At 37.2% G+C, this 15928-nt stretch overlaps 1 protein-coding gene across 3 annotated transcripts in view; it reads right to left on the reverse strand.

Annotated features, from left to right (window-relative positions):
• Window positions 1–15617, reverse strand: part of LOC106956256 (double C2-like domain-containing protein alpha) — a 49546-nt gene extending 33929 nt beyond the window's left edge. Inside the window, exon 1 of one of the 3 annotated variants that reach the window (XM_015046977.1) lies at window positions 15332–15617. The gene's annotated coding sequence lies outside the window, so the exon portion shown is untranslated. Of the gene's footprint in view, window positions 1–7380; window positions 7480–7936; window positions 8144–15331 lie in introns of those variants that run through there. The other 2 variants (XM_015046976.1, XM_015046978.1) reach the window with 2 other exon arrangements.
• Between the last annotated feature and the right edge of the window lie 311 nt (window positions 15618–15928).

Raw genomic sequence — 15928 nt, forward strand, 5'->3', positions numbered from 1 at the left:
TTTATCAGAATTTTGACTTTTTTTTATCAGAATTTTGACTTTTTTTCTCAGATTGATAATTTTTACCTGTCAGAATTTTGACTTTTTTTCCTAGAATTTTTAATATATCAGTAGATTTACAAATGACAAAGAACAATTATATAATACACTATACATATAATCACTTTACCCTGTTCTAAAATATAAATACAGTTTGTATTAGTTTAACATGCCATATAATTCAAAATATATATTTGGAAATGTGTTTTTTGCCTTCATCTGTTGTGGTTTGTTTGCATTTTTAGTCATTTTAGTCTTTAAAATATCAAACTTGTGCATACCTATATACATTGTGTCTGTCTAATGACATTTTTAAGTATTAAATCAGATGTTCTGACCAGTTAGCAGTTTGTTTTTATCAAACGCTTTTTTACCCTTTCTTTTTTTTTAGTATTTTCTTGTTTTCTCTGTTTTGATGTGTTTTTTCTGGAGAAACGCAGACTGGCCTAACACCTGTTATAGTGTTACCTACAGTCAAATATCTCATGTCAGAAAGCTATTACCACAAGTGGCTCTCTTAATGAAAGCTCTTTGAACCTAATTAAAGCAATTTAATGTAGTTTCTCACAGGACTACAAAATACAGCAGAGGATGTGCACACATTTGCATTTCAATTAAATAAATCTGAATAAACCTGCAGAGGAAGGATAAGAGATAATGGACGAAAAGTGGCTGAGTTAAATTACAGTCCACATTGAAATTAGTGTGTGCGTGCGTGTGTGTGTATGTGTGTTTAAGCACCTTTGTTATCTAAAATCCTCGACAAGCCTGCACAGTCAGACACTTACAGGAGGAAGTTTTTCCAGGCTCAATCGCTCTTCAGTCCTCTTACTTTGCTAGAAGAGCCATCTTGTTGCAGAAAGCTGTGATTGCACTGCAAAAACACAAAATCTTACCAAGTCTAGTTTCTACTGCAAATATCTTTGCGCAATTTAAATAAGACAAAACTAACTTACAATAACATGTCAGCAAACTATAGGAGCTTATTTTAAGTAAATAATTCCTTAATATTGTTTTTAAAAGGTACAAGTTTTTCTTCCCTAATTTTTGGACTACCTCAAAAATTACAAGTACTTTTTAAACAATATTAAGGAATTATTGACTTAAAACCAGCTCCTACATGTCACTGAAATATTATTGTAGGTTAGTTTAGTCTTATTTAAAGTGCTCTAAGATATTTTTAGTACAAAAATACTTGGTAAGATTGTATTTTTGCAGTGTTATTTTTTTTTTATTGCTACAGGATATTCTTTCGGCTTACGGCCATCAGAATCTGTAACAACTTTATTGAAGAATCTTATGTAAAATGAGTTGCAAAAACATTTAATTTCTCTTTTGGGTTAATAAGGTATTTTTCAGTTTAATTAAATTATGAGTTCATGCTTTCCTACCTTTATTTTGCTGAAAAGTTGCTTGTAAGTTAGTTTTGTCTTACTTCAAGTGAACTAACATACCAGCTCCATAAAATAAACAAAAATACTTGGTAAGATTTAGTGTTTTTGCAGTGTATCTGCTCTTCTTTGAAAATAAAAAAATAAAGTGAGGGGGGTGGAAACAAACGCGTTGCAGCTTTGGTTTTCTAAAGACAGCAGGGCTTGAGGGGGCGTTGTGTCCTCAATACTGAGCAGAAAGCTCCCCCTTTGGACTACCTTCTGTTCTCTCTGCATTCATCGATTCAAACTGAGAAGTTCATATTTGCACTGAGAATGTTCGTACTTCCTCTGTGTTGTCTGGGAGTTTTAATCTGTGAAAACAAATCAGAGAAAATCTGAGAATTTGACTTCATTCTGTTTTGGATGAAAGAGTTGATTTTCTGTTCAGGAGATGATGAAGATGACCCCAGAAACCAAAATTCAGACTCCCTTCAAAATCCGGTATGACTGCTGCTGTAACATGTTTTTTCCTCACAATTTCCTTTAAACTCTGAATTCTGACTTTTTTCACAGAATTTTGACCCCCCCCTTTTCTTTTTTTTTTTTAGAATTCTGACTTTTTTCTCCAATTTTTTATTTTCTTCTCATAATTCTGAACTTTTTTAATTTTTCCCCTCAGAATTCTGACCTTTTTCTAATGTTTCTGACATTTTTCACAGAATTTTTTTTTCCTTCTTAGAATTCTCACTTTAATTTCAGAATTTCAACTTTTTTTCTCCAATTTTTGTCCCTCAAAATTCTGACTTTGTTTCTAAAGTTTAGATTTTATTGTCTCAGAATTCTGACTTTTTTTCTCATATTTCTGACTTTTTGCTTAAAATTGAAATATAAAATTGTCCGAGAGGTTGGAGTCCTTGTCAAACGGCGTTTTGACTAAAGTCCAAAGGGTTGGAGTCCCAGTTGACGGCGTCTCAACTAAAGTTCTACAGCTTTTTATTTCCCTTTCTCACTGTTTACGTTTTAATTATGTTTTTTTAAATCTCTTTCTCTTTCTCACATGCTGTTTTTATTTTAATTATGTAAAGCACTTTGAAATGCCTTGCTGCTGAAATGTGCTATACAAATAAAATTTGATTGATTGATATACCAAATACGTTTGGGAAAATCTATTTATATATATATATATATATATATCCACTTTTATTATTATTATTTTATATACTAACATAACTGACATACACCTAAGAATTATTATTTCTTTGGATTTTGATACTGAATTAGAATTCTGAGTTTATTGTCAGAATTTTATTAAAATTTTTATTTCTGGTGTTCCTTTAACCATAGGTTTACTGACAATAGAGAAGACAGAAAACCAGCAGTAAGGAGCAGTATAAGTTATTCTAATCTTCTGATCTTACTCCTTTAACCTCAGATGATCTGCGCCTTTGTTTTCTTTTGCTGTAAAGCTAAATCTCCAGGGTTAAAACTAAAAACAGAGCTGAGCGTTTCAGAGCATTCATTCATCATAATGAAGTTAATCGGAGCAGCTATGCCCTGGCAGAAAGTGACTCTGAAACCGCCACTCCTGACTGCTGACCTTCGGCAAAATTACAAGCAGCCGGGGTCACTGGCGACGACCCGGTTCTGTTGTGAACTCGGCGGGCGGGCGAGATGCGCCGCAGCTCATCCAGCTTCATCTTGGCTGGTGATGAAACCGCGCTCCGAAAGCCGCCGCAGCGTGCCAACACATCAGCTTCCCTCACTCGTTAGGCTGAAAGGACTTTGGCAGACTTCTGGCTCAAGGAAAGGAGATGATGGACAAGCTGACTTTTGAAAACCCATCGGCGGCCATTTTGGTCTCATGAAGCCATGATGAATAACTTCATCATCTTGGAGTTGTGCTACTTTTTTAGCTGTCTCCCAATTAACCGATGTGGAAAAAACATCAGCTTTTGATGAAACAATACGATTAATCAGATTAATCGAGATGAAATTCAGCAGCATCTTTATGTTGGAGACAAAACTCTGATTGTTCCTCTTTAAGGAAACTCTCCAGATAATCCAGAGTCTTGGTTCCTTTCTAAAGCTTTCTACCAAGAAGTAGGGTTGAAAAGATTAATCGCGATTAATCAATTACTCAAATAATTGTCAACTAATTAAGTAATCTATTAACCACTAAGTGGAGTTTCCAGATTAAAAAAGGTGAGTTTGCTGAAAGTTCAACATATTCAAAATAGTAATTTAGCCAAAACTGTACAAAAAAAGTATACATTTCACTTTTAAGATAAAAAAAACTTTATCTGTAAGTATTTTATACCCATAGCTCCTAACGTGGCGGTTTTGGCTTCACCTGGTTCAAATTCCATCAAAAAAATCTCCCATTGATTACCATTTTCAAACAATTATTAATCGGTTAATCCAAACATTAATCAACAGATCGGTATTGATTAAGTCAAGCAGAAAGGACCAAACGTATCCACTGCTACAAACGATCAAGCGTTCATTAAATAAATGCTGCATCATTGCATTTTAAGCAATAAAATGTTTATTTTCTTATTTTAAAAAGAAAATAAAAGTTATTTCCATTTTTTATGTATTTTTGATATTGCATAAAATAAGTTTATGTGGTTAAATTACAAATCTGAAGAATGTACCAATTTTTTTAATCCAATCAATCATCAGAATAATGGATGGATTAATTTCATTTTTTTCTCATCCATTTTCTTTACACCCTTGTCCCTCAGTGGGGTCGGGAGGTGCTGGTGCATCTCCAGCTAACGTTCTGGGCGAGAGGCGGGGTCACCTGGACAGGTCGCCAGTCTGTCGCAGGGCAACACAGGACAAACAACCATGCACGCACACACTCACACCTAGGGGCAATTTGGATGGATTAATAAAATGCTAAAATAATTGTTAGCTGTAGCTAATAGGGCAATGCGCTTATCAAAGTTACAGGAAATCATTTCAGTTTGTCACAACATTAAAGCAAAACTCACAAAGCCCTTTATTAGAAATTATCTGAAGAGTCTGATTGCATTGCATTAAGGTGAAGCTGCAGACAAGTTAATTAAGCTCTTAGTATGATGGAGATGTTTATAGCAGGAATGGATTTAAAGATCAATACACTTAGGAGTCTGTGATAATGAGAATCCTGGAGTTGAATGCATAATTCATCAAAAACAATTGTGCAAACATAAACACAGCCACACTCCTGTCAGACCGTTAATCCGTGCGTCCGCACACACACTTCATGAGGCCGTTGACATGATGTGTGCAGTCATTCGCCTCCCACTTCTGGCAGATGTGGCCTTGAGTCGGGAGCAGCTTGAGGACCAGCAGCACGCGTGCAACAGCAAAGACCCGGCGGGCCTGAGGCTCTCCGGGAGCCGGTGATTGATCACCCCCATGCTGCCAGCTGGAGGTTCTCCTCTTCTTCTTACCGCCACCACCACCATCATCACCATCGTCTCGCTCACGAGAGTCGGCGCACAAGCAACAACACTAAACCCAACGCTTGTAAACATTGCTCCAAGCTCTGGAAGGCCTGGTGGAAAAACTCTGTTTTTGTTTACATCCGGAAATTTCATGCATGCACACAACGCCGGAGGGCAAAGAGACGATTCTTTTCCTCGCCATCCGTATCCGCGCTGCCGCAGCAGAACAAAACGTCAACAAAACAAAACCTGGACATGTTATTAATTTAGTGCAGCGCGCCACAGCAAAGGGAAAAATAACGCAGAAAAATCGTTGAAGAACAAATCAAAATGATTCATGACCTTCTTTTTCTCGATTTCAACTACACTACACACAACCTTGTTGCCATAGAAACTGACACCACCATCACCCTATATTTCAGGATTCAACACCGAAAAAAACAAAGGCATTCAAACATTTCCCAAACAAATAACAGAACATTCAGACTGTTACAGTTCCATGTTTTCAGTCTTGATATTTACTTTGCGATTATAATTATTGTTAAGTGATCGCTGTGGTAGCTTAGCTATCGCTGCTAAGCTAACACTACTGTGGTACATTAGCTAACTTAAACGCCTGCTCTACTGACGATATGTCAGAGATTTGGTGTCTGGTTTTTAGCTGAACCAAAACACAGAATTCAGCAGCACATCTAAATGTTACGATTGTCATAGTCATGCTAGCATAACTGAACTACTTCCCTCTCCTTCGTTATATTTTTTGTTAGAATGTTTTCCTGACCTTCTTATCTTGATGTAGTGATGACAATAAGTAGCAAAGCACTACATCCTTTTTTCTTTTATATATCAGGCATACATTTAAGATTTAGCGTGTTTTGTTGATAACTTGACAGCTAAAGCCAATGGTAGCCATTGTTAGCGAGTAGTTTATTGACGTCCAGCAGGAAGCTGAGGCAGATCGTACGCTCATAACATCTTGCTGCAACGTGTCTATTGATGTGAAAATGTAGAACCAAATCTAAAATAACAATATATTTTATGTATTGGAGTCGGGTAATCACATACTGGAAAGTTTGGTAAAACATTTAACATGAGTGTTTTCACTCATTGGAAGACATTACATTCTTTGAAAGAGTTGTTCTTTCAGCAAATGGCCTTTTTTTGAGTTAACGATTAACCAGTTACTTATTTGAATAATCAGAAAATCGGTTCAGCTCTACCTCTAGCTAAGGCTCTAGAGTTTCCATAAAGAGATACAAAGATCTTTCTCTGTAAGCGCGCCAATGTAAAAATACTTCTATATCCGCTCAGTAGAGATCCCACATTTTAACATTTTCAGTGTTTAATTATTCTGCTGGTATAAAAGCTCCAATCCAGTTTTTTCCAAATTTACTTCTTACACACTAAATCCAAATAAACGTGTCCATAATTGCACATGATAGCTCATCTCGTCTCCTGTAGCCATAAACTGGGTTTCTGTTGGTTTTATTTATGCTGCAGAAGACGCATCACCCCCACCTTGTGTTTGTAACACGTAGATTTCCAGCCAAGAAAACGAGAGAGGAAGCTCACATCCCGTAGTCAGGAATATATCTCTGTGCAACATGCCGCCTCCCCCTCCCTCCTCTTTTAGCTCCTTCACTTTAAATTAGAGTCATATGACAGGCATGGGGCGCTCACTGTCTCTCAGACCCTACCTTCTCATCTTCACTGTCAGATTCACCCTTTCTTTACCCTCTCATTATCTCTCCATCACTCTTTGCATCACCTGTAGCTGCGAGAAGATTTGCTCCGTTTGTGTGTCAACAGCTATGTACTTTCTTAGATGCTTTATCATTCCTGAGCGACTATGTGTGTAAAACACCTGCTATTGTTAGCATAATTCATAATTAGCTTACATCATACCAGTGTTGGCTGCTCAGTTTACCTTACAGGAGTAGCAAACTAACAACAATTATTTAGATTTAAAAATGCAGATTATTTTAATTATTTGAAAGTAGCATCAATAACACGTTTGATGTAGCAGCAGACAACAGCAGGAAGAGATTAACCTGTTATTTCTGTAATAAGTATAAAAATAATATAGAAATAGTTTTTTTCATGTGCATATATTTGTACAAACAAATAAATTCGATTCATGGAAACACAGCAATTTTGAAAAATACATTTTTACAATAGGATGAGGGGATTTTTCACTGCATTAAAAGGAGAGAATTTAGCAAAACTGCAATGGAAACACCTTTTTTGCATCACACAAAATACAACCAAACATTACTACTGGTGAAAATGACAAAGAAGACAACAGGAAGTGGTAGGAGGAGGATGACGCTGCATCTTTTTCCATAACTTATTGTGTGAACAAGTTTGTTTTATTACTATTATTTTGAATATATATCTTGCATACAGCTTGGTAAGGTTCTGCCTGCACACCTGCAACTACACCACACAGTTGCAAGAAAACAGTAACCTGTCATTTACTAGCAATGTAAGCTCAATATTTGGAACCCTCCTCTCTATAGACTGAAATAACTTACCTACTGACTGTCAACCACTCTGAAATGCATCTTTCCCTCTTTCTTTTCTGCCTCTTCAGGATTAGCTCCCTTTCATAAGACGACAACACGAGTTAAAAAAAATCGCGTCTGAGCGCATTCTCAACTAGGAATATTTTTAACGCCATATTCTGGCGCCCCCTTTAGCGCAGCGCCCATATGCGTCGCATATAGTGCCTTCGCGGCTCTAATCGGTACCGCGGGTAGCTCCGTTCACCTTTGAATAACGATCTTGTGACAGGCAGACGGCACCGTTACTCCTTAGGCTTTAGAGAGAATCATTTATAACTAAACACATGTCAGGTGGAAGACAAGTTATCTTCAGGGTGGAGTAAACTTCAAGTCTATGTGGGTAAAAGTGGAAAAAAACACTTAATTTCAGACCCACGTTGCACCTGCTCACTGTGGGAGGCGATAGAGGAAACAGTCCAGAGAAAACCCCAGCAGTCAGGATGAAACGGAAGTAAAATGAATATTGATCAGCTTGCTTCAATGTGCATCTGTTCAGAAAATAAATGCATAAAAATTTTTGCCTTACCTCAGAGGAAAGAACAAGCGTGAAACTCCTCATAAAAACCAGGTGAAAATATTGAAATCCAGCGCGAGGAGGAGATGCGGGGCTAACAGGTGGTGAAGAGGGGAGCGGGGAGCGCGTGCAGTGAGTGTCATTAAAAAATGAATGCACTGCTAGATCCAAGTTGAGATGAAATGAGGAGCAGAGGAGAGATAGAGAGAGCTGGAGGATGGAGAGAGAGAGAGGGAGGGAGAGAGAGAGAGGGGTGCAGCAGGGATTTATTTCTTAACAGTTGTGACTGTGACTGCTTTGCCTCATCCGCTCTGGAAACCTCCACCTTCACCACTCACTTTTTCCTCACTTAATCTGACCATTAATGACTGAAATCTCAAAATACACCAGCCGAAAGAAACCGCTTTTACTGCATAAATGTAAAGATATTAAACATCTGTTCAGATATCCAGTTTTCATCAACCACTCATAGGCGGAAGTGAGAGCGTTGCGCAACGCAAATAATCACACGGTGCGCTAAATAGCAAAACATAAGAAGCCTCTAGGCAGATAATTTTAATTATTGATATTAGGGCTGTTCTAAACGATTATCTTAGCAATCAGGTATTTCATGAATTATTCTGATGATAATAAAGTAATCAAATAAAAAAATTGATAAAATAATATCGGTAAATACTGCCATTACAGCAGTATTAATATCTAATATCAACATTGGCCTAAATTTACATATTTGTGCATCCCTAACAATTATTTTTCTGTTAAAATGTAACAATGGCAGCTCACTTTTTAAGGTAACCTGGACAAAAATTATGCAAAATTAAGAAAATTATATTCAATTTAATAATAAAATAGCAGGCTAATAAAGACTCTTTAATCAATAAAATCAATGAAATCCCTAAGACCAAATGTGAAAACTGAACGTTATGCTGCTAGCTGTTAGCATTCATCAACAACAGATAGGAGAATTGAGTGTTGCGCAACACAAATATTCACCCAGCTGGAACACGGTGCACTAAATAATGAAACATAATTTAACGAAGCTTTGAGGCAGATAATTTTTCTTGAGGAATTAATAGAGATACTCGAAAAATCTGAAGATTCATTACAGTCCTGGCATGAATAGCGAATCCAAGCCCTGTCTGGAAAAATGTTGGCCACCCAACTGGCCAAAATTAAAACTATGAACAACAGAATCAAGACAAGGAAACGGAGCAAAAACAGCTAATGTAGCTTTATATGTTAGCATGACGCTAGGTTGACAATCTGCACTGGAATTTCACTCTAAATCTCAAAGCTTAAACTGAAGCGACTGCGATTAATAGAACAGGTTCATGATTCATTACTACTCCACCAATTTTTTTATCCCATTAATCGATTAATCGTCAAAATAACTGATAAATTAATAACTAAAATAATCATTAGTTGCAGTATTCACTATTAGTCGCCTACTTCCAGTCTGTAGTTCCTGCAAAGTTACTTAACAGCAGCTATTTAATCCTGGAAGTGTAACGATTTCAAGCTGGTGAGAAATTGGTTTGGTTGCCCCGTTACGTGGCCATGTGAGCTCGTTTATCAGTGTTAAATTTGGAGGAGAATCTAATGAATCTGTCAGTGCTAATTCCAACCACCGGTCAGATCTCTGCCTCTCAAACATGAACACACACACACACACACACACACACACACACACACACACACTTTTCCTCATCGTTCTCAGTTCCTCCGTATAATTAGGCTAATAGTTCTTGAGTCAGTGACAGACAAAAAGGAAACATGCTATTTCCTCTGTTTGGAAAACAGAAAATTGGTGTCTTCTCAGTCTCTTTGCTTCTCACTTGTCTCTATTTTCGTGCGTTTTAAGTTGTTTAAGCAGAAGAAGCAAGAAGCTGCCAGTTTGCTGCCGAATGCTTCTTTTGGGGCGTTCTTATCAAAAATTGGCCAAACGCCTTCATTCAGTGCCGCTTTTCAGACCTAATTTCTTTATATTATGGCTTAAATCTTCTGATTTTATGGTTTCCTACACACACACACACACACACACACAGGTTTTAGGACCATAAAATTGATGCTACGGTACTGTCATGCATGAATGCATTAACACAACAAAATAATGCACTCAAGCCTCCAGAGTAGGATGACTCCCACTCCTTCACACACACACACAACACACACACAGACACACACACACGTTGCAATTTAAAGCCTCCTCTGCCAGTGTTGTCAAAAGACCCTTCAATCTGTATAACATCTTTTTAGGTTTTATTCTGCTTCCCACCTTCTTCCTCCTCCTCTTCCTCCTGTTCAGAAAATCTCATTATAAATTCATCGGAGTTGTTTTAGTGAAAACAACCAATGTGCCTTTTTTTTCAAGGGAGCCAAATAATTCATTTTTATGTTTTTTTTTTTATCTATCTGCTAGACTCATTTCCTAAAATAAAATATTTCTCTCTGTGTCGTCAGGATGACACTTTACTCTTTTTTTATACAAAACTAGGCTCTGCAGTTGTTGGCAGGTTGCAAAATGCAAATATAGAATGTAGGCCATAGATGTGGCAACACATTGCAGAAATTATCCAGAGGAATGAGAAACAGCAGCATGTAAATTCAGCGGCGTCCCCCTTGGGCGGAAGCATGAACAGCAGCACGCAGTAATAAAACATACATGAGCTTCAGCCTGTGGTTACGCTGTGCTACATGCAGCCCGGCTCGTTCTGACTGGATCACTGTCACAAGTGGCTAATAATACACCTCAGTGGTGTTAGCACAGTCTGAGTCACTCTGACACGTTTTGAGCCACAAAATAGCGATTGATTTATTAGCACAATTCACATTACTGTGGACTGGAGCTGGTGTTTCAGCTCATAAACATTTTCTGTTGATATTTTTGAGATTTTGGTTGTTTATTGTTTTTCACACAACAGCAAATATTGGGAGGTTTGGATACCCCCAAATAAACTTTTTTTATTGCTGTTAAAGTGTCTAAATAGGCTGATTAGGGTTCTATCTGCATGTTTCTGTGCTAATTTGGACATTTTCGTGTAATTTTGTTTAATCCAGAGTTATTTTGCCTGAAAACGTCTCAGTGCTGACCTCTTTGGTTAATTCAAAATTAATTCGCATTCAAAAGTACTTTTCTGATCCCAAAGGGAAATTAAATTATGCTAATTCACCACCTAAAATAACAAAAGAGAGTTGTTGTAGGTGGTGATGGATGTGGGTAGGAAAGATCTCCTGTAGCAGTCTGGGTTGCAGCAAATTTGAAGAAGCCTCTGACTGAAGACACGCTGTTTTTCTAAAACAATCTAAAAAAAAAAAAACCTCATCTCACTCCGACACTTGGCCAGTGGTGCCAGTTTGGCAGGTTTTTAACACGTTTGGATGGGGGGGGGGAGAGTTTTGGGCATTTTGTTCAAATTTGGACTGTTTTCACAAAGTTTGCTGAGGTTTTAGAAAGTGTTCAGAGGGAAAAAATGATTGTCATCATGTGAAACTTTTCATAAAATTGCACTCATTGTATTAGTTCATTTATTTTGAAAAGTCTAGAATCTGTTGAATGTGACATTTATATATATATATATATATATATATATATATATATATATATATATATATATTTATGGGGATGTTGAAGAAAATAAATTCTGAGACACCATTTGTAAAGACCAAGGTTACAGTGTCGCTTTTCACTTCCCTTCTTGTGCATCACGATGAGCCTCCGTTTCACTATAAGCATCTAAACCCGACAGCATTCAGCTTTAAAAGCCTATTTACATTCTGAATTTAATTAGAGTCATATAACTGCAATGTTGCCCGAAGGAAAAGCAGCAGATTCTGCAATTATGAGACAACAACCAAGTTAAATTAGTCAGGATAGCCTACATTTCTGAGATGTACCTGTACTTTCTATTTCTTCTCTAAAACTGTGCATCAACAGACTGAAGCTGCTGGCGACTTTACCTTCATTTGCTTCATTACAAGCCCAAGCGAACTGACAGTCCAGCATGTCTGCTGAGTGGATGTAGACGTTAGGCTGCAGGGTTCATGGTCGTCAGCACACGCAATCCGCACATGTCATAAACAGTTATTCGTTTAACTCCAGGGACTTGTCTTCACACGGCAACCCAGGCCACCTGCTGAATGACTCAGCCAATGAACTATCTCCTTGGTATTTGTCTGTTTGTCACGATGCAGCGTGTTCTTCAAGAAAACACTCCATCAGCACCAAGTTTGTTTAAATCAGCTTTAATATGCAGATTATGCTTGGTTTCTTAAAGGTGACCTTTATGCTTCCTTGAACAGGTTAGGATGAGTCTATGGGTGATAAAAAAAAAAACATGTTAATTACTTTTTTGCACAAAATTATTCTAAGATAATGAGATTTCAGACTCTTCAGGTCTGCCTGTTTTGTTTCTTGTCACTTTAAATACGTTCTTTCTGGCGACGAACTCAACTTTTACACACACATGAAAATGACTGCAAAAGATGCACAATTATACAACCGTGCATCTTTGAAAAGCAGAAGTGGAGCCTCCTGTACAACCATCAAGAACGCCGCAAGTGGTTTCTGAATGGAAAGTCAACAAGACACTTGTCTTTTCCAACAGCCATTGTACAGCGCATACACACATTTTCTTTTATTTAAAACTAAAAAGATTTATTTCTTAACATATTTGTTGTTTTTATCTCTTCAGTGACATACTAAATAGACAATATTTAGTAAAGTAGTCAAATTTTTGTAGAAAAGGAATCTGTAAATCATAAACGGGACAAATAAATATTTTCTAAAGGGTTTTTTTTGGAATATCGTTTTTCTTTTACTTTTTTACTTTTGCCAATAAAGATTGAGCAAAAGTAGTGTTAAAGTAGTGTTATGAAAACAGAAACATTGTTAATTGATAGAAATACTTTGTCTAGGACCTAAATCAATAAATAAATGTTTTAAAAGACCTTGAATTAATCACGTATTGGCTCTATTCTTGAATTGTGAACTGAGGGGCCAAACAAACTCACCGAGAGAGCCACAAATGTTCCCGGGGCCACAGTTTGAACATCCCTGGTGTCATAAAATATTAAACTTTTTCACCATGTTCTGACTTTTAATATGCCTTTACATAAAAGTGTGCACTAAACACCAAACATCAGCTTGTGATTTAAATCATAAATATCCCAGAGACTCATTTTTCTATTTTTTTACGGGACGAGAGAGGAGGAGTGGAGAGGTAGTGGAGGTTTAACGAGATCCCGTGATATTAAAGCAGCACAATATTCATCTCCAAGCTGAAAGTCTGACGACGCGCTATCTAGACGCAGCATCAGCTGAAGACATTATTGTGAGCCACGGATATGAAAGTGCGTACTTTAAGCGTCACACCCTGTTGTGTCTGGAGTGCTGCGAAATGCCGATTACAGGTTTAATGTCTATGGGTGATAGACATTAAATGTTTCACGCAGATTTATTTTATTATCAGACCAAGAAAACCAGAGAGAATTCACAAACTGTTTTCACATGATGATTTCCTACCTTAAACAGGAAAGTGTTATCCAAATCAACCGGGCGCTATTTAAAAAACACTAATTACACCCTTGTGCTGAAGCATTAATTAACTGTGATTGAGCACATTTTTAGAAAGCTGAGTTCAATTTCACTATCTACACTCAAAGCCTCATTACTGCCAGACCAAAAGAATCAAGATGTCACTTAAAGAGAACCTGTCAGACGACACAGAGGACACTAAAAAAGACACATCATGTCTCCAATTTAAAGACATTCAAGAACATATCAGAAACAAAGTTACTGACATCTGCCAACGGACTGTGAACCCATTTCTAAGGATTTGTGGATCCAGTGAAACCAGTGGTGTCTGTAGTTTACATAAATGATGTTTTAAAATGTTTTTGCCCTTTTTATTCATCACAAGTTCAGCCCTCACTGCAAAAAAACAAAATCTTAACTAACAAGTATTTCTGTCTAGTTTCCAGTCCAGTCCTAGAGTTTGATTAAAGCGGACTAAACAGGGCTGGTGTGAATACACCAGAGACAAAACACTTTGCCGTAGCAGTAGATCTCCAGGCCACAAGTCAAGTCTTGACCAGATTATGTTTATCCAGACAAGGCATTTTGAAGGTGACCAAATGTCAATAGACAGAATCCTGAGAGAAAATTACTGAATTCATTTAAAGTAAGGTAGATAGTCAAATCAAGCATCAACTGATCTATGGTTCAGCAGGAAAAATGTGCTATCGCAGACTGACACCTGAAAATTGTACCTGAAAATGTTGGGTATATCTGTCAGAATAAATTTACCCAAAGAATAGTGGTTGGATTTCTTGAGCTGAACAAACTTCCAGAACAGCATTTTACAAATGTCTTCAAGCTTTAAAATATGGAGGATCTCTGACACCAGGAAGTGTTTGTCTTAGTGATCCATGAGGAACTGAATGTCTAACAGTGCCATTTTTATTCTCATGCCCTGTGGATGTTCACAGCACTGCTGATGTGCTTCACTCAGCCAAACTCCTAAAGCACAGAGGATTTTCAACATTGTCAATGTTAAATCGCTGCACTGAAACAGAACACGAGGAACCGAGGAACGACACGTCAGGTTATCATTCGAGTCACATCCGACCTTCAGCCCTATGATCATTTGTATGCTGTGGCAGTTCCTCCTACAATGAATTAAGTCCCATTGGTTTAATATAAACAGGGATGTAATAAATCTAAAAAATGTAATCACTTCTTGCAGTTGAAACCTGATACTCTGGTGTCTGACACCATTTAATTTCTCCATTTCAGAAAGAAAGAGATTTCACCTGCTCAAATATATTAATGTCACACTAAGTTGTATATCCTATACCTAAATAGAATGGCTTAAAAATATGTGATATTGCTTTTCTCATAGCATTCAAATGCATCATTTTATTAAGAGTAGTAAATTTCAGCTTAAAAAGAACTTGCATAGTCGTTTGCTAACAATGTTTTTAACCTTGACAACAAAATTGCAGGGTTTTTTTGGTATGTTTAATGAGTTTTTTCTATCTTTTATTGCAGCAACAGTCTTTTATCAGCTTCTAAAACAATTAAGTGTAAATTAAAGTGCCTGATTAAATCAACCTCTTATGGCAGCCATATTGGCAGGCAGTTGCTATGGAGTTGCTATGACAACCATAAACAAGCCATAAGCCTAAAACGAGCTCTCGCCCGTTTCTATCTAACTTATAAACAATATGAGTACATTACAACCATTACTCGGTTACAGTTTTGAGTCCTCTACCCACCTCTGTGTGATACTAAAACAAATATCAGTGATATTTACTGTAGTACTGGCTGCCGAACTATCGAAATTAGCTGAGCTAATGTAGCTTTTATCTGCTAGCTAAGACGGACATGTTTGTTGGTACTGTACTCACTCTGCTCGTCACCAGAAGCTTGTTATCCACCTGAAGGTTTCGTAGGTCCTTTACAAAGCCGTTGAAACGCTGATAGTATGAATTTCACGCCGTGAAGCTCCTCAACAGTTTTCCTGTTCACTAACTAGTGAACTATAGTGGGAGATCGGAAGCAGCTTGATCACATTTTTCCAATCTTTGTCTCATACGAGTCGATCCCGACTGAAGCGATTTTTTTGTGTATATTTCTCTTGCACATGGGTCAGTTGAGTCAATATTCTTTTTGTTGGTGCCGAAGACATTATTCATCAATGTTTTGTACTTGTCTACTAAAATGGCGGTTCAGTGACGCAGATCACTTCCGGTTCATATTTATGTATCATATTATTTGTATTTTTATTTTAGTTATTTTTGCATTATTTCCCTATATTAGAGTTGAAAGCTCATAGATCGGACATAACATGCACTGTAAGGCATTTTCCCAATTGATTTTTCACTATTTCTATTATTCTCTATGAAAACATGATGCATGGAAGAAGCACAAATTCCTGGACAAAAACTGAGTCAGTTTGGTAGAAACACACAACTGCTGCTTGGATAAAATAATTTCATACCCTT

Source organism: Poecilia latipinna, unplaced genomic scaffold (assembly GCF_001443285.1).
Source record: "Poecilia latipinna isolate Pla-1442-1.1 unplaced genomic scaffold, P_latipinna-1.0 Scaffold801, whole genome shotgun sequence".
Classification (NCBI taxonomy): Eukaryota; Metazoa; Chordata; class Actinopteri; order Cyprinodontiformes; family Poeciliidae; genus Poecilia; species Poecilia latipinna.